The following is a 25,332-nucleotide window of genomic DNA, read 5'->3' as shown; positions in this document are numbered from 1 at the left end:
TATTTATTTATTTATTTATACAAGTGTTTTAATGCCAATATGTATACTGACATGTATGTAGTGAAGGCTGGAAGGGGCCATGTGGGTGCTTGGGAATCAATTGAACCAGGATCCTCAGGAAGAACAGCAAGTGTTCTTAACTCCTCCTAAACCACTTCTCCAGCTTAGATTCTTTCCTCTTTTTTGGTTTCTTTTTTTCTGTTTGTTTTGAGACAGGGTCTCACTAGGTTGGCCTGGAACTTGGTGTATAGTCCAGGCTGGCCTTGAACTCACAGAGACCTGTCTTGCCTCTGCCTCTCAAGTGCTGGGATTAAAGGTGTGCACCACCATGCCTAGCCTTATACTTCTTTTATAAGCAAATTTGAGATTCACTTTGAGTTAATTTTTATAAAATGTCTGTGCCTGATTTTTTTATATGAGTGTCTAGTTGCTCCAAAACTATTGTTCCACTTTTTTGAGAGATTTTCCAGGCCTAGGGATGTAGCTCAGTGGTAGAGTGCTTGCCTAGCAATCCTCAGTGCCATAAAGCGAGCGAGACAGCAAAAATGAAAGGGAAAGATTGATTTCCTTGCCCAGCTTTATGCTGGGTGTGGTGGCACATGCTTATCATCAACAGAAAATTCTTTAAGTCACCCATTTTGGGTTGGCTCAGTAAAAACAAACAATAAACCACCGTCTTTGCCACAGGGGACCTAGAATTGCTCTTGGTGGCTTCCGGGAGTCCCCAGTATTTCTGTCTGCACCTCATGGGCACTAGGTGGCCTTTACCTGCTTTTTATTTGGCAGTTGATTAGATTTGTAGGTCTTTCCTAGGAATAAAAATGCCAAGGTATAGAGAAAATAGTTGACTAAAACTCAGCCCCCACAATATAGACCAACTTCTGAACACTTAGAATTGCTATCTGATACAGAAAGATGCATTCACAGATTCAGAGTTTAATGGTTCTAGCCATGAATAGCTCGGGTTCAAATCCTGGGTCTGGCTGGAAAGTCCTTGGATAAGACATTTAAGCTTTTTGTTCCTTAGTTTCCTTATCTACAAAGCTGAGGTCATAATGGAATTTGCTTCCTTATGTTGTTTGAGGATTATATAACTTTATTTTATACAAAAGGAATATAATGCCTATCACACAGGAGGAAGTGCAAATGTGTTCATTATTATTCCTACTACATAGATAGGTGAGTCACCAAAAACTCAAAACACTGTTTAGTGTCCTTATGCAACTCGTCATTACAAGCTGGGGCTAGAATCTCAGGAGTAGCTGAGTCAGTCTGATTCTTCAGGCTCTCACTAGTTTTCATATTAGAGTGCTAGTTTAGAACCAAGAGGTATCTGAATCATAAGTGAATCATTTGTCCATTATGATGGATTCCCAAGACAGCCAAGATGGTGGTCAGAATCTAAGACTGCTCAGCAAATCACCGTGTTACTATACTTGGAGAGAACACTAAATCTATGTACCATGGCCCTATTACTTTCTTCTCACCAAGCTCATGTTGACTTTGTGAGTCAGTAAGACACAGGACCAAGTGGGATCTATAAGTGTGACTAGATCATGAAGGTTAGAACTTTATGATGAAATGATGCATGAAGAGATAGTGTGTTATCTCTAGAGTGGGTCTGTTACAAACCAGTTTGGCTTTGTCTCTTGTATGTGCTCCTCTGACTGTTAGATGTTGTAAATTGCACAGGGGACTCTGAAGAGATCACACCAACAAAAAGTCTCTCAAAACATACATGCCCTTGAAGGACTTCCAAGGTTCAGCCTCCAGAACCATGAAATCAATAAACTTATTTTTACTTAAGATTTACTTTTATTATTTTTAATTGTATATATCTGTGTGTGTGTTTTCACATATGTGTGGGTGCCCATGGGGACAGAGGTGTCAGATCTTCCTGGAGCTGGAGTTACAGACAGTTGCAAACTGCCCAGTGTGGGTGCTAGGAACTAAACTCAGGTCCTCTACAAGAGTGGTGTGTGCTCTTAGCCACTGAGGCATCTCTCTAGCTCCACAAACTTTTATTCTTTATAAATTATCTAGTCTGTGGTATTCTGTACTAGCAACAGAGAATAAACTATACATCAAGAAAATTCCAGTTTTTGCCATTAGAATTTGCCATTTTATTTAGTCAAAAGACTAACAAACTTCCAGGGATGCGAGGTCTAGTATAGAGTATTAAATTGAAGGAAGCAATATTCCTCTCTATAATGACAACACAGTATGTAGAAAAGATATAATTATTTAATTATTTAGTGAGAAATTCTGTTGCATGGTATTTTTTTTTTTAGGAGTCCCAAGACTCTTTGAAAGTGTCTCTAAAAACTTCCCTTTTCTACTGCTTATGAGCTTTAAAAATATTAGTTCTATTTTATGTGTGTATGTATGAGTATATTGTCTACATGTATGTAAGTGCACCTGTGTCATGCAATGTCCAAGGAGGTCTGAAGATGGTGTTGGATTCCCCTGGAACTAGAGTTATAGACAGTTGTTAGCCACCATGTGGGTGCTGGGAATTGAATCAGGGTCCTTTGCAAGAGCAGTCAATGCTCTTAACTGCTGAGCCATCTCTCTAGCCCCTTATGATCTTTTTAATATTATTTTAAAAGATTTTACTTTTAATTATGTGTGTATGTGTGTCTCCATAGGTGGGGATGTATACATAGGAGCACAGGCACCCACAGACTCTAGAAGAGAGCGTCAGCTCCCTTACAATTGGAGTTACAGGCAGTTGTGAGCCAACCAATGTGGGTGCTGGGAACTGAACTATGGTCCTCTGCAAAAGCATGCTTAGCTGGTGAGCCATTTCTCCAGCCACTCTTTTTTATATTCCTGATTTGGAGTATGGTTTAAATGTTCAGGTTTAATTACTCAGAGAAAGGTGTCAGGAAGTGTGAAATAGGGATCTTGAGAATTACAGTTAGCTCTCAGTTCATGACAGTGAGCTCCCCAAAATGAGGATAGTTGATTCTTTAAAGAAGAGGTTGAAAAGGTTAAAAGGTCAAGTCTTTTGGAAGCTTTATGTGGGAATTCTGTAATGTTTATCTTCTGGATATAAGGTAATGATGGTGATGACAGTGACGGTGGTGATGATGATGATGAGTTTTTCATCTGCAGACTCAAACACAACCACTAATTAATTCTGAAGGTAGGTAGGAAAATAACATTATCTTCAATCTACAGGTGAGAAATCCCCCAAAGAGGAAATTAAGCCCTTTACCCAAGGCCAACTCAGAGCGGATGCCAGCAGGACTGGTACTAGTTCCTGCCTCAGTACTCTCTACTGCCACTCCACAGCTGCTACGCAGGTTTCTCTTTCCTTCTGAAGCATCAGTCAAGTCATTACTGGAGGGAACACAATGCTAAAGATGACAATAGAAATCATCACATAACTAAGTATTGAAACAAAGCCTTAAAGAGTAAGGATCTGGGATGGAGGAGCCAGATGTTGGTCTGAGACACTTGGAGCAAAGGGGCTTGAGTTGGTAAACAGAGCTTAAATTCAGTGAGAAGAATTATTCTGAGAGACACTGAAACTTCTTGCTGGGTAGTCCCACGGCTGTCCACCTTTCTCAGAGGTATATTTTCCATGAGTACCTTAAAGGATGAGGTAAGGCTCTTGCAAAGGATGTCTTTCTGAAGAGCAAGCTTTCTTACCAGCTGCCATTATACAGGTAGATTCCACAAGCAGATGCCTTCTTTGCTGTCATGCTACCCAGGGCCTGATAGCACTTGGCTGTTGCTGCCTGCTGGCTGAAGCACTAAAATCTTTTCTTTGATCCAGTGGCCTCAACTCTCTCTCTCTCTCTCTCTCTCTCTACACACATATACACACATATATACACATACACACACACACACACACACACATACACACACACATATATATACACATACGCACACTCAAATATGTGTCTATGATTTTATTTCTTTGAGGGAGAACAAGTTTTGATTGAGAAACTTTCTAGCTAAGATTCTGTCTTAGAAATTTTTTATTTCAGACAACATCACACCATGTAGTCAAAGCTAATCTCGAACTCCTGATCCTCCTACCAAGTGCTAGGACTACAAGTGTGTGCCACTCTACCCAGCTTAGAAATTTTGTTTTTATTTTAAAGATATGTATTGTTTTATTTTTACTTATTTATTTTTATTAAAAAAATTTCTTTTTGGTCTTTTTGAGACAGGGTCTCCCTGTAGCCCTAGCTGGCCTGGGTTTGCTATGGAGACCAGGCTGGCCTCGAACTCACAGAGATCTGCCTGCCTCTGTCTCCCGAGTGCTGGGATTAAAGGTGTGCACCACCACTCCCGGCTGTTTTTATTATTTTTATCATACATATTATTCTGTATATGTATGATAGGTGAGTATAGGCACATATATGCTTTGAAGTGTATATGGAGGTCAGAGGGCAACTTTCAGGTTCTCACATCCCAACATGGGTTTCAGGGATGAACTCAGGTTGTCAGGCCTAGGCAGTAAGTGGCTTTAACTGCTGAGCCATCTTGTCAGCCCAGAAATACTAAGTAATAAAAGATGGAGAATATGGTACTTACTAGGTTTCTACTGTAGGGCCCCGAGATCCTCTTCATTCAACCCCTCCTGACACCCCACTGGTTGCTCTTTTCAGCTTCTGTGTAATGCCTGCAATGCCTGCCTGCTGCTACTCCTCCCCCTGCTGTTCCCCTTCCAGGAAACTATAGGTTAGATAAGCCCGGGCATGGACACTGCCCTATAGAGTAAAAATGAAGACTCCTGACCACACAGATGGCCAGCGCATTCCACAACCCTGAGAATAGCACCCGCCAATAAAAAACCTCTACGGCTGCATCCTGTACAACCAATCAGTTTAAAAGTGTGTTGGTGCATGCGCGGGATTCAACCACAAAGTGACACTGTTATTCCCCTCCTCCCTTTGTCTCTAACCTATAAAGAGCCCCTTCTTCCCCCACCAGGGGCTCTCAGCATGGATCCGTTATATTGATGCGGTCTGAGAGCCCGAGCAAACCATAAACCTTGCTTTTGCATTTTGGTGTGTTGGGTCCTCGGTGGTCTTCTTGGGGTCCTGTTGATGAGGTATAACACTACTCCCTTTGTTTCATTGCCCCAGTGACTTCTTTCCCCAAACCAAATTTATTATAGGGAAGGAAATGATATTATTTATTTAATTACTCAATAATTTTTTTGAGACAGGGTCTTGCTATGTAATTCAGACTGTCTTCATACTTAACCACTTCCCCAGTGTGGGGATTACACAAGTGAGCCACTGCCACATTACTAAGCCAACATTATGATTACGTGAACAAACAGCTCAGCTCTTAAATTTAGTTTTAAGATAGGCCTGAACTTAGAGGACATCTGTTCCCCTAGATATCTCTTAGAACTGCCTGTCTCCTGGAACTGTCCTGATGCAGCTGTCTTGCTGGAATTCTGTTCTGGAACTGTGTCCTCCAGCCCAGCCCCACCGATGATTTTATTCAAAATGGCTTTCCAGCTTCAACTGGGGAAGTACAACATGGCTCCACTTTAATCTTAACAGACCATCTGCCTTTTTCATTCCTTGCTCTAGAATATCTCATTCACCCAAGGTCCAATCTCCCATGTGTGCAGTCAGAGATGGATAAGCTTGCTTTCAGTACTTTATATGTTAATTCTCAAGCATGCCCACATTCATTCATTATCTTTTTGGGTGGAGTACCAAACTGAGGCTCCCAGGAAACCCAGGTCACAAGACATGAGAGCACATGGTTGTGCTGGGGTTAATTAAAAGTCATTAGTCCACATTATGCCCATTTATAAGTTATTCCCACAGACCACCATGCCCAGCTCGATTTTACCCGTTTTATTGTGCTCACTAAGGATTTGAAAGGGGAAGTCAGGGAAAAGGACTACTACTACAAGGCTTGAAAAAAAACCAAGCGTGCAAATGAGCCCACGCACTTGCTCTGACTGAGATATGGTCTGTAAGATCCAGCAGAGTAGAGGGGAATGCAGCCATGTGGACTCAGTTTGTTCTGGACCTTTTCCAGAGGACTTTCTGTTCAGGTGTCGCTGACATGACCACAGGGCAAGGGGAGGTCAAGGCCATGCCCACCACAGTCTCTTCAAACTTCAAAATAAATGTTGCTCCATCAGAACTGAATGGCAGCTTTTGAATTCATTCCTTTTAGGTGAGCTGCTTGTGATTTTTCTTCACATGCCCTGTAGAACCACACTCAGGGGAGGTTCTAATCTGGAAGTAAGAACATGGAGTATGTTCTTCTCTTACCACTGCTTCACCGACAGCTTCATAGGGCTTTAAGGTGAAAGAGCATAACAACCAGCAAAGGTGGTGGACCCACAGGGGACGGTCAGACAATGTTGCATCTGTTCCGACAGAAGGATCTGCTCAGCTGGCCATGTGCTTGTACCTGCAACCCTCTACCTGGGGTCCAGGTCAGAGGAGGAATTGCCAAGGTTCCCTTTTGGGGCCCTAAGGTTTTATTGGAATGACTTCATGGCCACAGTGAGAATAGCCTATATGGAGTTATTGGCTAGAAACACATCCTTCCAGGGATGGGCAAGTGGATGGAGGAAGAGCAGGATCTGAGGCCTGGTGCCCGCTCTCCTTGGCCACTGTGCCTGCAAGTCCCTGATAATATCTTGATCAAGTCTCTGATAATACCCATGACGCAGTGACTTACTAGCTTGTAAGTAAGGTTATATCGAATACCAAATCTTATGGAATAGCTCGAGTAATATCATGTCACCTGCTCTATTGACCTCAGACCTCCCTTGTCTTGATGCTGAACATCCCTCATGGCATTTAATTTCTATCCTCCCCACCATGCTAGAAGCTCTGGGAAAAAAGGGATATTGCATTTCCCACATCTGGGAGAGCTTAGAATGTGTTATGTTTTCCTTAAGTAATTATTGAAAAATTGAATAAATTAATATAGCTTGTTAAGGGATACCGAGTAAACTAGTTCACCAGTAGGAAAGGGCTTATGGGGTAGGGAGAGTTACTAGTTTCTTGCCTCCTCTAAGGTCCTCCCTTCTTCTGGAGCAAAGCCAGCTCCTTGCTGTATCTGACCATTCCCTCTGTGGAGTTTGGAGAGGGCAGAAAGGACAATAGAATCCCTTGTCCACCATGGACTGATGTGGGGGCTGTCACATCTCTACCTAGTTACAAAACAAAGAAGGCCCTGCCCTGCCCTGCTTGTTTGCGTGTAGATATCTGCCCAATTTCCACATCTCAAAAGTGGTGGAAGGAAGTCAAGGCCACACCTCTAGAGGCAGATTTTCTGAGGCCACAGCTGAGGCTGAGAAGCCTAACCAGGAAGCCTGTAGGAACAGGAAATGAGATGCTACTCAGCCTCATTCTGGCCAGTGATCAAACTCTTAGGGTCTGTGGCAATAGCTGCCCTACAGAATGAGGTGGGCAACACCTCAAAAACCCAGTACCTTCTGCAACTAGGTTGTTGCCACCATGGAGACGGGCTTGCCCTTCCTCTCTGAAAGCAAGTTCTCCATTTGCTTTGCAGCAGAGCAAGGTGGGCATGTGTCTTCTTTCCCTCTTTCCTTCCTCTTCCTTTCCTTCCTCTAAGATTCAAGTGGCGATTGGAGTTATAGGGAGGGTGCTAAGAGGATGCTTTATCTTTATTTTCTTTTTTGAAGCTCCTTATGGGATCTTGATAATGATGATGATTTCAGGGTCTCACTATGTAGTCCAGACTGGCCTAGAACACTCTATATAGTCCAGGCTGGCCTCAAACTGATGGTCCTCCTGCCTCAGACTCCTTAGCGCTAGATTACGAGTGTGCCACTATGCTTAGGTAATGGATTCTTTTTTACTTAAAAAGATTTATTTTATTTATTTATTTTTATTGATGGAGCCAGTCCAGGGAGTAGAAGAGTTGGGTAGGAACACAGGCAGGTTTAGATTTGGTCTCATCAGAATATATTAGTAGTGAGGCTGTAGGCTGTCCCATGTGTGGAAACTGAGTGGAGGCCAGGACACTCCTTTCCCATGTGTCCCAGTTCAACAACAGCTGCAGAGTTGCTCTCTGGAGAGGCCCCCTACCACACCTGTTCATGCTGGAATTCCTTCAAGGGGAGCACAATCTTGTACTTCAAAGCAAATTATGCAAGTGCTCAAATGCCCTGGTGGAGGCAACTAACATCCACAAGTTAAAACTTGCCTGAAGACAGCTTTTGCTTGAACGAGAAGGGTGCAGATACTTGGGGAGGGGGGCCAGGGAGTACCTTTCTGGAGGGGACACACTCTTGGAAAAGAGGAACTGGAAGTCTCAAAACTCCTGACTCCACACTTTTGCTTTGCACCTGAACCCCTGCCCTGTCATGTCTTTGACAGAGATTTTGCTTCCTGCCACTGGCAGTGCTCCGTGTGAACCAGGGATTATCTGCTGTGTGTATCACCTGCGCTTTAAATACAAAGGTTGGGCCACTTATTCCAGCCTATCAATCATTAACTGTGAGGAAATCACATGGTTGGTTTTCTTAATAGCATAGCATCAGATGATTTCCTGGATCCAATAAGCCATGTAAAAAGCTGTAATCAGATCTGGGCGTTCCATACCAACTAGTGCCAAAGTCCCTTTCAGTTCTAGATGGTGCCTGCCTGCACCTTCTGAGAGCAGCTGAGCCCAGAGCCATCTGAGTCAGGTGGAAGGAGGCTTCAGGGAGCTGGGTGAGCTGTGTCTTGGTGTCTTGCAGACATGCATTTTTCTTGTGTATTAACCAGAAACGGCCCTAGAGCTGGAAATAGCATAGCTATTCATCCATAGTGCAATCTTTGAAGGTGGAAAGGAAGTTTATTTTAAAAAATGGTGATGGGAAGAGGATTGGGGGAAGAATACCAGTTTTTGCCCTGGACAAATGTGCCTTCTGAAGAGTATTTCTGTTATAGTCAAATAGCTACTCTGTTTTCAAGGCCACAAACGCAGAAGTTCATTTTCATTAACGCTAACATGGCCTGGAGATTGGAAGGAAAAGTTAGCCTAGAAGGATTCACTTGAGGGGGGAAGGGCTTCCCTTTTTAAAATAAACTGATAACATTTTAGCAATGCTGCCCTCTGCAGGTCTAATCTAGAATTTCAACTCCAGCCCTTCATAAAATTCAACAGAGGTGGTTAACGTGGGGAGAATCTGAAAGTTTAATGTTCCTCAAGTTTTGCTCATAACAAGCTAAAACGATTTTGAATAAGCATGTGTACATGTTTTAGTTCACATTTAAATTCACATCATAGCTTTAAATGTAAAGGATGTCCTAGTAACTTACCATTGCTGTGATTAAATACTGACCACAACCAAGTTAACGAGGAAAGAGTTTATTTCACCTTTACAGTTTCATCATAGAGGCAAGCCAGGGCAGGATCTCAGGGAAGGAACTTGGAGGCAGGTACACTGCTTACTGGCTTGCTTCCTTGGTCTGTGCTCAGCCTGCTTTCTTATACAACCCTGGACCACCTGCTTAGGGGTGGCACCACCCACAGTGGGCCAGGCCCTCCCACATTTTTGACCTCAGTTTCTAGTAGATCCCCCAAGTCCAGGGCCCAGGCCCACATAAGGCTGGCAAAATTCTTTTCCTTGCCGATACATAATGGAAACATAATAGCTGAAGATGATGAGGTGAGGACCACTGTCACGTTCCCAGTGAGGAAGGTGCTGTCTCTGACTGTGGCTGTAAGTCATGTGATGATGGTAGATGATGAACCTGTGTACACTGTACACTTTACTATGAAATCCTGGTGTCATTGCCTAAGAAGTCCTAGCAGAGCAACTGGGCTTAAACATCTGAGTACCGTGGGCAAGCCCAGAGCCTGTATTGGGCATATCCTGCTGAATCCTAGTGTAACCACAAGCAAACAATCTGAGCTGGTTATGCAGTTTAGTGGTAGAGTACTTGCCCATTATGTTAAGCACGCTGGAGACCACCCACTTGTTTCATGCCCATGGAACTCTCCTCTCTTTGGTCTGAACTTTCTGATTGGGCTGTTGCTCACTTGGTGCAGGTTCTTAGACACTCAGGCAGAGTTTATAGTCAGAAGTGGAGAAGCCTGCTAAGTCCACTGAGTAAGACCTTCCTCAGACAGTTTTGGAAGGAGAAGCCACAGCAGGTGAGGGGGTGGACATAATTATTTCCCTAGATTATACCCAAGGAGCACAGTCATCTGAGAGTCATGCTTCTGTCACAGACCAGGGTTCTGAGGCTGTTATTGTTCAGATGGTTCCTTTTATTCCTGACTCTTGTTCTAGTTTTTTTTTTTTTTTTGACTGAATCTCATGTGTTTCAGGCTGGCCTTGGACTTGCTACAGTAGCTGAGGATGACCTTAGATTTCTGATCCTGAGGGCTCCACTTCCCAAGAGTTGGGATTACAGTCATACATCACCATGCTCAGTTTATGTGGTGCTAGAGATCAAACTCAGTACTTTATGCATGCTAGACATTCTACCAACTGAGCCATATCCCCAGTCCTGTTCTAGCGTTTAATGGCTTTTCTTCAGGGTTACCTAGAGGGCCTGACTGTGATGGCCTCTTGACGTGTTTTTAAGGATTAGGTCTTCTGTAAAATAGGGTTTCTATATCTCTCTTGAAGCCTCGAAGGTATTTTTTGGTCCTAGGAGCTACCTAGAATGCCACCGCATAGTAGCTTTCTATTCCGATTGACAAATCAAGAGATTTCCTGTCTGGTGGTCACTGGACAAAGTGACCAGGGTGGGAATAGATATTAATAACTACATTAGAGGGCCCAGCTAAATAAGAGGGAGAATATGAAGACAGCCCACTGTCATGGAACCCCTTGAATGCCAGAATGGGACATCTCACAGATGTTTTGTCTGACTCCAGCCTACCTTTCCAGGCATAGCTCCTGCTGTGACCTGGGTTCTGTTTCATGGGAACAGGGCATGCTGCTTCTCAAGCCCTGTCTGACTTGACCCTCATCTCATTTTCGTCTGTCAAAATGTTAACACTTGCAAGTCTCAATTTCCGGTTTCCTCTCCTTCCTGTCAACTTCTGTAACATTTTGTTCCTTTTTAGGCACATCTTATATTTTGTTTTGTGCTCTAATTACATAGATCGTCTCATGGCCCTTAGAGGAGAGAGGGATAATTCAGCGTCATAGTTTCTATCTGTCCAGCTCGGTATCTGGCAGAGGGCAGGTGCTCAGTAGTACTTCCTGTCCCAGTTCATCCCATGCTATGTGGGTTTACAAAATGCCCTTTCCTAATTTATACCAGTTCAGTTTCCATAGACCAAAGCATATATTTCTCTTTCTATGTCTGAAGAGTGACTGGATGAATTCTGAAATCTGGTGACTTGTAGAATTCTAGCAAAAGGAAAGCTTGAGGGCGAGGAAGGGTGCAGTGGGGGATCTGTCATGGGTGGTGACTCACCTTTGGAGGGCATGTGTACAGCATGGTCTGGTGCTTTCAGGTCAGTGGACCCCAGTTCAGTGATAGCTTTGAAATATTGTGCATCAAAACAAAATCAGGAAGCCGAGTCTGGTTTGTTGATTTTTTTCTTCTCTTGTTGGAGATACCATTGCTCAAGACCCAGGTTCACTGGCTGATTCCTGTAGTTTTAAAATTATGCTATGTACCTAAATGCCTTTGGGGATGTTCCCTAATTTTACCAAAGACCCAGAATAATGTTAACATACCCAGAATTCAAACTTCATGGTAACTGAAAACATGGAACTTCTAGCCAAATGTATGGCTTAGAATTAAGGGTCATGTCTCATTACTTAATGGGGACAGGGAAAACAAAAAACATCATAAGGGACAAAAAAGCTCTACCTAAATGTTACACAAATTGACAGGGACTAGTATTATTTGGATAGTCATAAATCTGCAAATAAATGGGAAAGTAGTTGGGGTGTGTTAGTCTTTCAAACCAAATCAACTCAGTCAACCAAAGAATTGAGAAAACAGGGCTATGTAAATTGTCTTATGCAGAAATCTATATTGCCTCTGGGAAAAAGCTAAAACAACTTCTACCCTTTAAAAGTGAAAGATCTAACTAACAAATAGAAAAGAAAATTCTCAAATGGAAACACATACCGAGTTGCATGGCACAGCATGGTTGTTTCTTGCCAGGAGCTTCTTGTCCCAGCTTTGCTGTTAGATAGCTGAGAAACTTCCTGAAGAGCTGTTCATTTTTCTACTCTGGAAACTGAACATTGGCAGTGAGTCCAGATAGGAACACCTTGGATTGCCAACTCATTTTACAAAAGAGTCGCCTATTCTTTAGACACCAAAGTTTAGTGAATTCATCTACCAGAACTTCTCACATAACTCTTCTTTATTGAGCCCCTACTACACCCTCTGCACACAGAGCATTTGAAAATGCCTGAGTATTTGGCAGTTAGATGTTGCCATGGAAACCACTTGTGCTGGGAAGGGTTTTCTCAGATCACTGTAAATTGGGCTTAGTGAGGGCAGCCTGCATCTTTCTAAGGAACAAAGCTAGCCTTTCACCAGAGCAAGATGCCGGCACTCTACCGACATGTTTTTCAATGTTCTCTAAAAATCTTTGTGGTGCTCACTGGATGGCCTCCCACCAGCCTCTCTCTCTCTCTCTCTCTCTCTCTCTCTCTCTCTCTCTCTCTCTGCTCTACATTCTCATCCCAATGCTGTGAATTTTCATTTCCAACCTTCTTGCAATAGTAAGACTGTCCAGTTTAGCAAATAAAACTACAGGAAGCCCAGTTCAATTTGAATTTCAGATGAATAATGAATAATTTTAAAGTACACAATACTGGGGAGTTACTTATGCTAACAAATAATTGCAGTTATCTGAAAATGAAGGCTAGTGGTGCATCCTGCATTTCTCCAGGGAACACTGTGCCGGGTTCAGATGTCCTTATTTTCATCCGCTGGATTGCTTGTTTTCCATTTCTCCTTCACCTCAGTAAACACCGCTATACTAGCTGAGATTTCCTCACTCCTCCGAACAGAACATGCACTTCTCCTCTGCACAGTGTTATCAATAGCACCCATTAAATGTGCTTTCCACTGGTGGCTGTGTTTTGTCTGTCCCCATTTTTGATGATAACCATTGCCTTCCTGTTTCTGCCGCTTCCACCTGTTACCGCTTGTCTGACTTTCTTCAACAGAGAAAGAGAAACCCCTTTTTTGAACCACATCGTGTGAAGGAAGTACAGCTGCTCCAGAATCCCTTAACTTTGTGGATTGTGGGATCCCCTGAGTTCTGAATCTATTGAAAGAACAGTCACCTATCCTATTCTGTTAGGAAGTATCACTTTTGTAAATTAAGGATGGGTCTCAAAATTTAGGTGAAGCTTTGAAGTAAATACCTTTTTAGAGTTGGCTTTGTAATCTTGGGGACTTGGGGGTCCTTTCAGAGCACCACAGCAAAACCTTTAGCCTTTGATTTGGAGGCTCCCACCTTGCCTTGACTGCTGCCACAGCTGTTTTCCTCCTTGGTTCTTCTGTCCACAGCAAGACTGTGGTCCCTAATTTGAAGCTGGGTCAATGTCCCGCCTTTGGCTATAGTAGGCAGGTAGAACTAGTCACGGAAATTTTGGGGCCCCCTCTTGGTGTTTTTAGTTTCAGTAATAAAATAATTTAAGACTGGACTCAAATGGAAACGGACAATTTTCTTAGCAGTTAAAAGAAAAACCCTAAAGGCAGGCGAGCTGCAAATCTCAGCAGCTGCCTGGAGGAGGAGGATGGAGAGGAGGAGAAAAGCCACGTCTTTTAAAGCCAGCATGGAGGTCAGACACGTGGCGGACTACCAGCCTCGAGGTAGGGAGAAAGCAAGAAACTCCAAATGTTGGGGCAGCCCCAAGTGTTAGGGTCAGCATGCCCAGAAGAGAGATAGAAGAAAATGAGAGGGTGCAGCTCTATGAAGAAGTCTGAGGAATTCAGAAAGGCTGGCAGACTTCGGAGGCTGCATGTCTGTACTCAGTAAACTGCTGCTCCAGGGTTGGGGATTCCAGGAAGGAAACGTTCACCATCACATTACAGCCCTAGTCATTCCGCCTACCTCTTTAGCATGTCAAGGTGAATTGGCCTTTCTAGGGGGCCTTGACCAGGTGATTGACTTGTTGCAACTGGAATGTTGGTGCACCTTCCAGGGCAGAGATTTTATTATCTTGACCAGGAGTTTTCTCTTGAGCAGCCTTTCTTGCTACAGTAACAGAGTCTGCTGCTGGGCTCTGGGTGATCTGGCCTAAGGTGAGCTGGTGCAGTACTCAGGAGAGCAACAGGGAACTAATTATGCAGAGTAAACTGCGACTAGGAGAGGTAACTGCCCAAGGTAAACACACTTGTGATGAACTGTGCGAGCAGTCTGACGCTCTCCTCACAGGATCACCGGTGTCCTCAGAGATGAGCATATTTTGGGGGTGAGGCTCATAAGCATTTGTAGACTTTTCAAAGAAATAAGGAGCTAATTACTTGAATGTACACAAAGTATACAGGGCAGAATCATCCAGGAGGTTCTAGAAGGAGGCTAAGCAGGAGGCACATTTTAGAAAGACATCAATTGTACAAATGACCCTGGATTAATTCAAGGCTCAGACATGAGAGGAACCTCGTGTAGAGTCAAGTCTGAACTACCTGAGGTTCTCAGGACAGCCTTGTGTCCCCAGCCTGTCCCCCACTTTCCTCTATTTGTTGAGTGGTAGAGCTACGAGGTGCAGCGGCACAGATCCTCACCCTTAGCTAGTGCTTCGCCTATGGTGCCTGGCTCTCTCCTGTAGACCCCACCCAGACCTGACAACACTACTTCTTTCACTGCCAGACCACCCTTCATGTTTTCCTAACTTGACCCCAGTTGGACGACCTCTTGTTTTCCAGCTCCATCTACACCAATTCCCTTGTCTGCCCCAGCCCCAGCCTTTGCTCTTTGTAGCTCTGGACAGCAGATGGTGAGGATACATGGGCTCTTCCCCACTGGGCTTCAAACTAGTAGAAAAATAGATCTGCCTCTCATTTAACCTTTCTGTGCTGACTGTTGTGGGCGTTAAAATTTCAACTAGGGATGACATAAATTATTTCCCCCCACTTAGTTTCTGTTTCCCGAAGAGTTCTGGGTTCAACTCTGGGAATTGTCTCATGGACTGTGTGTTTGTCTATCCTATACTGTATGCTGAAACTTAACCCTGATTGTGATTGTACTTGGGAGGAAATTATGCTGGGGCCTGTGATCGTTAGTACTGTCAGCCTGATTAATCTAGAATCACCTGGGAGATAGGTCATTGGCATGTCTGTGGGGGGTTATCTTGATATGTTAATTGATGTGTGAAGACCACCTTAACTGTGGGTGAGGCCATTTCCTGGGAAGGGAATACTGGACTATTTAAGATGGAGAAAGCACACTGAGCATGGCTTCATTCATTCATTCATTCATTCATTCATTCATTCATTCATTCATTCCTCTGCTCCTGACTGAAAATGCAATGTGAACAGCTGCTTCAAACTCCTGCAGTGTGACTTTCCCATCATGATGGACTGTGACACTGAACTGTAAGCCAGAAAAAACCCTTTCTTCTTGAAGCGGCTTTTGTCAGGACACTTTGTCACAACAGCAGGGAAAGAAAGTAAGACCGGACCCTCATGATAGGATTAGTGACCTTAAGAGAAGAGACAGGAGAGAGCCTGCTTACTCTCTCTGCTGTGTGAGGACCCAAGGAAAGTAGATGTGTCCAGAAAGAGAGCTCTCACCAAGAACCCACCCCAGATGGTACAGCAGGCCAGTAGGGGAATGGAAGGGAGAGAGACATCAAGGTTAACATATGAAAGAAGCCTGTTGGCAGAAAGACTGGAAAGCCCTCCCCACGGGGCTGGTATGTAAGGGACTGTCTGTGGGAAAAAAGCACAAAGATGAGAGAAGGCAGGTACTATGTAAAGACCTGTAAAGGAGCTGAACTCATGTGGCCCGAGGCTTGTGAGCTTCTGTCCTTTTGCGGCTCACTAGTCCACTTTCAGCAGCAAGACGCCTTTTTTTTAATGAACTGCCTCTGTTGTTATCACTACGCACGTGTCTGTCTCTGGTCCAATTCACAGGGACTTGGGTCCTGTTCAAAAGCAGTAGGTGCCCTCAACCACGGAGTCATCTCTCCAGCCCCTAAATCTGCTTCTTTTTGATGCAGAACCTCCTCTTCCCTCGGAAATCTTTAGGAGCAGACACATTGCTTTGTCTGGTTCGGCTGAAACTCTCCTCAGACCCTTGCCATGCTGCTTGCTGTGGCATTAACAAAACTCTTGCCTGTAGTACTAGTCAACTCAGTGCCTCTCTCTCAGATCTCCTTTCCTGTTCCTCTCCACCTAAAGCCTAACACCCGTCTCCTTCCATCTCCTGAACTAACTACTATATTCAGTGGACAGTTTGGGGCTACCCCTATTTATATCATGTATCAATTTCTTGATTCTTTCTTCCATAACTTTTTACATTGAACCGTCTTTTCCTTCGCTCAAGTGATTTCCTCACAGCCTCCTGCTGTGTGTGTCATGGGGCACCCAGAAGGTATGGGTTTCTCAGCTGTTTGGCTCACACCCAGTCTTGGGGAGGCACTCTGCCTCAGTCTCCCTACAGGCTAGGTGTTCAATCCATCCTTTGTGAATTGTTTGGTTTTCTCATTTATTTTAGAAAACATCTCTTTTTCCTGATAATTTTTCTTTCCTTTTAATCATTGAGTGTTTTGCTGGTGGAGTGGATACAAAGGTAGATAGGGTAGGAAAAGTGGAAAGGAAAATCATCTTATTGTAGTCTGTGGATAGAGCCCTCTTGTGCAGGAACATTCCCCATTACAGAGATAATAGATTCCAAGTTAAAGAGGGCCTGTTGCCAGATTTTACCTCAGCTGAAATAATTATTTCAAACAAGGTGTACCACGGTTTAGCTTTCTGGATTTTCCTGGAAGGATTTGTCAGGGTAGCTTAGTGTTTTGATGAATTAACTTAAACCTGGGAATCCATATAAATGCAAATGTCACTTTTCTTCACTCACTGAGTCTCTCTCAGGCACAACTTGAGGAAAATGAGGTGGAGCTGGAATTAAAGCTTCAACTGAATTTGGACTCTGGAAGTAGGGGTGGGAACACTGGATATTCATACTCAGAGCAAAATGGGACCATCTGAGGTGGACGCCAGTCTTTGGTGCTGAGGTCAGCAGCATGATATTGATGTAATAGTCACATAGAGATACTAGTAAGAAATTATTTGGGTTGAAAGGCAGGATGAACTGAACATGTGTGTCCCCTGAAAATTCATAGATTGAAACCCTCACCCCCAAGATGATGATGCTTAGAAATCCTTTTAGTTATCTTTCTGTTGCTGTGGCAAAATACCTGAAAAGAAAAATCAGATTGAAAGGAAGATAAACTCATTTTGGCTCAGGGATCCAGAGCGGTCAGTGTCTGGTCATTTGGCCCCATTACTTTTAAGTCTGATGTGGCACAGAATATTATGGCAGAGAGCAAAGTTGTGGAGCTTGTTGGGCAGATGTGGGTAGGTAGTCATCAGTCAGGCTTGGAAGTCATTGAGGATAAACACCTCCTCCCCTGTAATCTGCTTTGCGCCCATCTCCTGTGCCCCTAGTAACACACTGATTTTAAGAAAGGGGAAAAAAATAAGACAATTGCCCTCAAAATTTCAAAGACCACATGAAAGGAGAGAGAGAGAAGAGAGAGAGAGAGAGAGAGAATGAATCACAATTACCCCTCCTTATGATTCAAATAACATATGGAAGAGAAGTTGGAGGCAGTAGGGCTTTGTAGGGGCTCATTTAAAGGAAGGCTATTTCCTCTGGTATAACATGGCTATTAATATAGATTTTATTTTAATTTAAAAAATATACTCTATTACGTGAGCTTTGGTTAAAAGAATGGGACCTGAGTTACACCTCGCTCTGGGAGGATATGTGAACTGTAAACTGCTCCAAAGATTATAAAATTACATACTATTGCTCCTCCCCACCTTAAGAGTTCATCCAAATGGGCCTGTCAGTCACCTGGCCAGGAGACCACCCCTCACAAATACTGATACCCCTGAAGACATGTTAAAAAGCTGAGAGGAATGCCCGTCCTGTGGTGAGCCATGAGCTTGTGTGCCCTGGAAGAACTTCATGCACCTGTGGCAGTTCTTCCCGGCTAAGCTTGCTGACTTTCTGAGTCTGACTCAAAATTTGTAACTTTTCTTTTCCCTTGTTCTCTTTTTTTGGATACCAGCCAAAATCCTGCTTGCCTGGTGTGCTGGATAGCTTTAGTGTCAACTTGACACACCTGGGTTGAGGGAGCCTCAACTGGGGAATTGCCTCTATTGGACTGGCCTGTGGCCATGTCTGAAGGGCATCTTCTTGATGAATGATGTGGGAGGGCCCAGCCCACTGTGGGTGGTGCCACCCCTGGGCAGGTGGGCCTGTGTTGCATAAGAAAGCAGGTTGAGCAGGGGCCAGCGGAGAAATCCAGTAAGCAGCGTTCCTCCATGGCCTGTGCTTCAGCTCCTGTGTCCAGGTTCCTGCCCTAAGTTCCTACCCTGGGCCCCCAGATGAACTGTGACCTGGGAGATGTAAGACAAATAAACCCTTTTCTTCCTAAGTTGGTATTGGTCAGAGTATTTTGTCACAGCAATGAAGAAAGAAACTAGGACAACTGGATACTCTGGGCATTCTTACTGTCTATTCAGTGCCTCTGTCCCCCTCTAGGTCCCCAAATACTTGCAGATTTCTATTGCTAAACCTGCCTGCCTTGTTTTTCTCTCAAACTGTAACAAAACTGTCCTTGAGTTTCTTTCTGAGTTGTTTTTGAATTCTTTTATCTCCAAGACTGAGGATCTGCAGAAAAGGATTCTGTGTTCTCTGGTAACAACCCCATGGTGGTGGGAAGGAGCATGGCAGGGGTCCAATCCTAATCTATCCTTCAAGGGCATCTTCCCAATGTCCTCCTTCCAACTGGGGCCCACTTCCTAAGGTATGTACCATCTCCAACAGTGGGATCAGCTGGGAGACCTAGCCTTTAGCACATGGCCAAACATCCAGTTCATAATAAAAGGGAGCTTTTGGGAGATGACTAGTCGTGAGGGCAGATCACTCTTGATGGCATTAGTACCTCAGAGCTACTTCACACCTTCAGCCATGTGTGGGCACAGAACCAAGTTACCATCTATGAACCAGGAAGCCCTCACCAGACACTGAATCTGTAGGCAGCTTGATCTTAGACTTCCCAGTCTCCAGACTGAGAGCAATAAATTTCTGATTTTTATGGGCCATTCAGTATATGGTGTTTTTAGTTATAACAGCCGGAATGAACTAAAATGGGAAGGAAAAAGAAAACACAAAAGCTATGATTTTTTTTTTCTCTACAAAAGAGCATGTATTTGTGGAGTTTTAAAACACATTGGATCATTTTGGCACACTTTTTGGTCACTGATGTTTATTTTCTAAGCAAGGTAGAGTATGGAAGGAAGGAGTCTGAGGGGGAACAGGGAGCAGACGTGGTCCCTGCCCACCTCACAATGTCTGCAGGTCTGACCATGTTGACAGACCAGAGAAATGCGAGACTCAGAGGCTATGGATCCCTGGGCTACTACTAATGTCAGCTCAGTTGAATTAGGGCACAAAACCTAATCCCTGGGATTATTGGACATTAGTGGACATAAACCTGGCTTCACAGGAAATCAACAAACTTTTGCTAGCCTATGGAAACTCAGTGAGATAGATGTGCTTCTAAATTACTAACTGGAATTAACCTGGCCACTCCCTAACCTAAGAAAGAGCAGTAGCCCTGCTGGTGTGCCTTGTCCCAACTGGTTTTATGATTTCTTGGTTTTTGACGCTTCTCTGCTAGGACCAGCAGAGGGCAGCAGAGTGCTTCATCTGCTCGTCCCCTCTTCAGGCTCTTCAGGTTCTCTGGGTCAATTTTCCTTTGGATCTCATAGTGCCTCAAGATCGAGATGCTTATAGGCCCATGAATGTGTCTTAATTTCTTTCAAAATCAGAAAAAGCAGTATTAATAAATAAGCACATAACAACAAATAAAGTTTGTTTTGAATTAATCTTTGTATCAAAGCTGTCAAATATAATCTTTGATTTTTTAATTGAATTTTTGTGTATTTCATACAGAACATCTCAATCAATCTAAATCATCTTTATGACCCCCTCCCAATAGGCCCCCCACTGGAATTCATACATTGTGACATTTGTCTTAAGGCCTATTGTGTCAAGTTAGTGTCCCCAGATGTCCCTCAGTGTAAGTTCATTTACTGAGGTCTACTCAGCCTATCTAGAGTCTCTCGCTTTAGGAAGATCAAGTCTTACTCAGGAGCAATCAGTTATCAATATTTCTTCAGCTAAGATTGGGGTCAGCTGTGCATTTCCACGGTTCTGTGCTGGGTTTTTGTTTGTCTGAGTTTGCATGGGTCTTGTGCATGCTGACACCATTGCTGTAGGTTCATATGAGCAGGGTCCCAGGAGCTTGTAGGGTTCTGTTTTCATATGGTCATGCACCTCCTCCCTGGCTCTTACAATCTTTCTGCCCCCTCTTCCAAAATGGTCCCTGAGCCCTGGGTGGGTGTAGTTTAATAGAGGATTCCTGTCCAAGGACCAGCATTCTGCACACTCTTAATCTCTACACTTTGGCCATTTGTGACCTTTTGTGTTCCTCGCCCTACGCTGCATGAGGGAGTTTCATTAATGAGAACTGAGATGTTCATTATTGTCTTCTTTATCCCTTTTTCTATGTTCTGTGACCCTTAGGTATAGAGGTTGCATTGTAGATGTGCCACTTAGACTTGGGAAATTTACAGACAATGTTTGTGACCAGTTGTGGTACTCTGTTACAGTCTCCATCTGGTACAGAAGAAGCTTCTTTGGTGAGTGGTAACTGGGTTATTTGTCTGTAAATATGTACTATGTATAAATTTTGCACATAGTAAGAAATTACATTAATCCAGGGATGTGACAGTTTTGGGGTTTTCTCTAAGATCTATGACCTCTCCAGCCATGTCTATTTGGCTATGTTTACAGTACCACACATGAGTTTCATTCCATTGAATAGGCTTTTAGTCCAATTAGGTAGCTGTTGATCACCCCTAAGATAAAAGTGCCACTACTGCACCAATGTTGTCTGCTGTGCTGGCCATTGGTGTGGTTATTTGCTGTTGAAGCTGGTGTTGGATCATCAATTGATGTTCTCTTTTAGCACCTTGCATAGTGCTTTCCAAAGTTAAGATAGCCAGCCTTTGGGGAAAGTGGCTTAGAGGTCAGTTCCAGCTCCATTGCTCCAAATCCTGTGTCCGAAGTATGCTCTGTCTTCGGCAGCAGTACCTTCAAGTTCTGGGATCAGGGCTGTAGTGTGTAATTTGGGGAATCTCTTGGACCACCCTAGCCAAAAACCAAAAGGAAAGTTTCTCCTATCTGGCACTATTTCTTGTTCTATAGCCTTTAGATATACACATGAACACATTTAGAGATATTGTATGTGTAATTTGTCATTAGGTGGATAATATAATTTCCTCTGATTTTTTATACTAGCTAGGCATTATTTGTCTGTCTTCTTAAAGAGGCCATGAAGGCAAAAGTGCCTTTAGTTAATGAAAGTCACAGTGTTCCCAAGTAGGTTCTGGAATGTGCTTTGAAGAGTAGACTGGCAGCTTGGGCTACTGTTTGCCTGTTTGCTCAGGTAACCGAACTGGTAATGCCCAAAGGAGTACCTGTGTGAGGATCCACACTCAGTTCAGGTGGGCATCAGGGCAGATTCACAAGAGCTGGAGCATCCCTCTTCAATTCTTCTGGAGATCAGACAATGACACCCCAAAGTGAAGGCCTCGTGCACAGGCTCTGAGCAAAATTTCTCTTTTTCCTGCCCACCAACTCACACTCCTCACTTTTCCCTAAAGTAAGACATAGCAAGAAACCAGAAGTCCTCTTCTTAAAAGCCAGCCACAAATCTAGAATTATGATTTCAACCTGCCTCTGCTTTTCTGTCTAGATGTTGGCTGTAATGAAATGCAGAGATTCCAGAGGGTCCTTCCTCATACCTGGAGAAATGTTATAACTGTGGGTCATGGAGAATCTGGACAGACAGGCCTTGCTGGATTTCCCCACCCAGTATAATTCCCTAAGTCCTACTCCTTTTCTAATTACATTCCTATTTGACTTTTTCTGCCTCATTGAACCTAAGCATGGAATCAGGAAGCATCTCCAGTATCTTTAGATCTTTACTCTGTAGGCTTCTATGTTATGTATAACTTGTAGAAAAATAAGTGTTATACTTTGCTCTGGTTAACCTGTCTTTTGCTATAGATGTGTGGGCCATGACACTTTATGGTGGACAGGAAAAGAGATTATCCCCTGCAGTGGTTTAAATGAGAAATGTCCCCATAGGCTCACATATTTGAACACTTGTTCCCCAGTTGGTGGTACCCCTCCCAGGTTAGGGCAGTCATGAAATCTTTAGGAGATATAGCCTTGCTCAAGGAACTGTGTCACTGGAGGTGGGCTTTGAGGGGTTGTAGCCTCGCCCTGCTTTCAGCTCATGCTCTGCTTGGTGTTTGCTGTTAAAGAAGTGGGCTCTAGGTGCACGCCTTTAATCCCAGCACTCGGGAGGCAGAGGCAGGTGGATCTTTGTGAGTTCAAGGCCAGCCTGGTCTACATAGTGAGTTCCAGGACAGCTGGGGTTACAGAGAGACCCTGTCTCAAAAAGACAAAAAAAAAAAAAGAAGTGGGCTCTCAGCTTTCTGCTGCTGCTGCCATCCTGCTGTTTGCTGACATGCCTTCCTGCCGTGCTGGACTCTTATCCCTCTGGAACCATAAGCCAAAATAAACTCCTTTTTCTGTAAGTCACCTTTGGTCATGGTATTTTATCACAGCAGCAGAATAGTGACTAATGTATCCTTTTTTTTCACCTCTACAAATCTTATGATTATATCATAACCCTTAACCTCTCAAAGAAATATGCAGATATATGTATACATCCCTGTAAAACACACACACACACACACACACACACACACACACACACACACACACCACAAAATCAAATAGTATTAAAGGATTTAGGACAAATTATGGGTTTGGGATATGCTACCCTAAAATATGACTGTAGGAGATTAGAAACATACCACCCTCAATATACTTTTTTGTCATAAGCCTTGTTTTGAGCTGATTATTTTGAGAAACTGCAATAGAAGAGTAGCCCTAAAACCAAGAGAAGATGTTACTCTTTCATGAAGGAACTTCACCTCTGTAAAGGAAATCATTGAAGATATTTTCCTGTCTTTAATACCAAGAGAAAGATGTTAGAAACGTGTTAGATTTATGTGGTGCAGAATGCAGGAGCAATAGGAGAGAAAGAAGGAGACCATACCTGACCTCAGACAAGACTGAGTTTATTGAAGCACCTCAGTGAGAGACAGCAGTTTTTCCACATGCTGGAAATGACTGCTGTCCCGGAGGAGGGCTGTTGGGGCTTATATAGCTGTGACTGACTGACTGACTACATCATCAAGGGCACTCTTGAGAAGCCCCTTTATGGCCTCCTTTTTCCCACCACCATTTGCTCTGGTTCATCTTGAGAGACAGAGGATTTATTATCTCTTCTTGGGACCATTTGCTCAAGGAGACAGGCTGTCTTAGGAAACAGGCTGTTTCGGGAAACAGAATGTCTCAACAAACAGTCCTCCCAGGAGGGAAGTGACTGATTGATAATGCTGCTTTCTGTAACTGGGGCATTCTATCATTCCAGACCCTGAAGACATAAAAAAACAAAAACAAAAACAAAAACAAAAAAAAGCAACAACAACAAAAAAACAGAATGGGGGCGTCCTTTTTCTTTTAGCTGGGAAGGAGTTCTCAGGTGGCATAGAGCAAGAACATAGCCTTAACTTGGTCTCAGGTCTTGGCTTGGGCAATCATATGGGCTGCTCAGTCAGGAGATTCTGTAAGAATCTTTAGGCGATGACAGTTAATTAAGCATAGTACAAGGAGGGGATGGGAAGATGAGCTGGTCAGCCCAGTCCTCATTCCAGGTGTCCAGGTTCATTGAGGTTCTGGTCATGTCCTCAGTGTGTTTTCTAGGAACAGGATCTTTAGGAAAAAGAAAGAGGTATGGAAAAAACCAGAACCCCTTACTGACCTCCCTAGCCTCTAGCTATAGTGGAACTAGAGATATTTTTGAATTAGATGGTTCTGACATCCCTAGGCTTAGGTAGGGACAAGCTTACTCCCAGATTCAAGGGAATTTCCAGGTCTCAGCTGGAAAGAAACTAGTCATTGTTCTTTTGGGGTCTTCACCTTAAACTACCTAGCCAGTTTTGGCCTCCTACTTTCATTACTCCTCCCTCTGAAGAGGTAACTCTAATTGCCAATAGGGGATTTGCACGTTGGTCTTTCTGGCTTCTTCCGTGCTGAATAGAGGCACATAGCGTGGCAACTTGGGTACCTCCTCAGTGGATCTATCTAAAAGACCCCAGTAAAGGAAATCATTGAAGGTGTTTTTCTGTCTTTACTACCAAGAGAAAAATGATAGAAATTTGCATCACTGCAGGGGGACCTCGTTCACCTACATTTCTATAACAAACCTCTCTTTTGCTCATGTGCTTTTCCTGGTCATTTTCCCCAAACCAGCCTTTCCCACAGCCTTTCTTTTTTCCTTTACCGAGTCAAAGCCATCTCTTTGAGATTTACTACTAAGAATTACTCATTTCCTGGTTGCCTCCTGTGTATTTATATATGAGGTGTACACGTGAAAAGATACCTGGTTATTTTTTCCTCTTTTTATTTGGTAGAGGCTTCCATCCCAAGTAAAAATTCATATTACCAGACCCAAGTCCAGTTGTTTGCTACCCAAAGGCCAGTGAGGGGGAGGCTAGAGTTGATGGGAAAAGAATCAGTTTTATTCACACCTGTATCCTGACAAGATGTCCTATCGTGGAGAAGTTCCTGACACAATGGACTTTTACAGGGAGGGAAAGCAGCAGGAACAATAGGCAGGAAGACCATGCTTATCGAGGTCATCAGTCTCCAGGGTGTGTGACTTCCCACCCCCCCACGCCCTGGTTTGATTATCAAAATTGACTTTGACCTTTTGGGGTTAAATATTACTTTCTGCAAGTTAAACATCACAGAAATTTCCATGCTTTGTAGTAACTGATGCTCAGAATTGAAGAATTCGGAGGGGTATTAAGCATTCTGATGTTATCTGCAGGCCACAAGATATCCTGGGTTACCCAAGGAAATGCTATTTAGCAGTGAATAACTTTTTCCAATTAGGTGGTTCCTTTCTTTAAAAGTTAGGAAGCCAGGCAAAGGGAGAAGCTGAAACAGTTCTGCCCAGGACACTTCTCAAAGGAACAACCACTGTTACAC

The 25,332-nt window shown here is 43.6% G+C and overlaps 1 long non-coding RNA gene across 1 annotated transcript in view; it reads left to right on the top strand.

The window, feature by feature from the left end:
* Positions 1-8,613: 8,613 nt before the first annotated feature.
* LOC115068641 overlaps positions 8,614-25,332 on the top strand; it is a 32,440-nt gene continuing 15,721 nt past the window's right edge. Inside the window, exon 1 of the long non-coding RNA XR_003847972.1 lies at positions 8,614-8,687. This is a non-coding gene — a long non-coding RNA (uncharacterized LOC115068641). The remainder of the gene's footprint in view (positions 8,688-25,332) is intronic.

Source organism: Nannospalax galili, unplaced genomic scaffold (assembly GCF_000622305.1).
Source record: "Nannospalax galili isolate Female #2095 unplaced genomic scaffold, S.galili_v1.0 scaffold388, whole genome shotgun sequence".
Taxonomy (NCBI): domain Eukaryota; kingdom Metazoa; phylum Chordata; class Mammalia; order Rodentia; family Spalacidae; genus Nannospalax; species Nannospalax galili.
The sequence above is the reverse complement of the archived record's forward strand: the minus strand, read 5'-3'. Positions and strand labels throughout refer to the sequence as shown.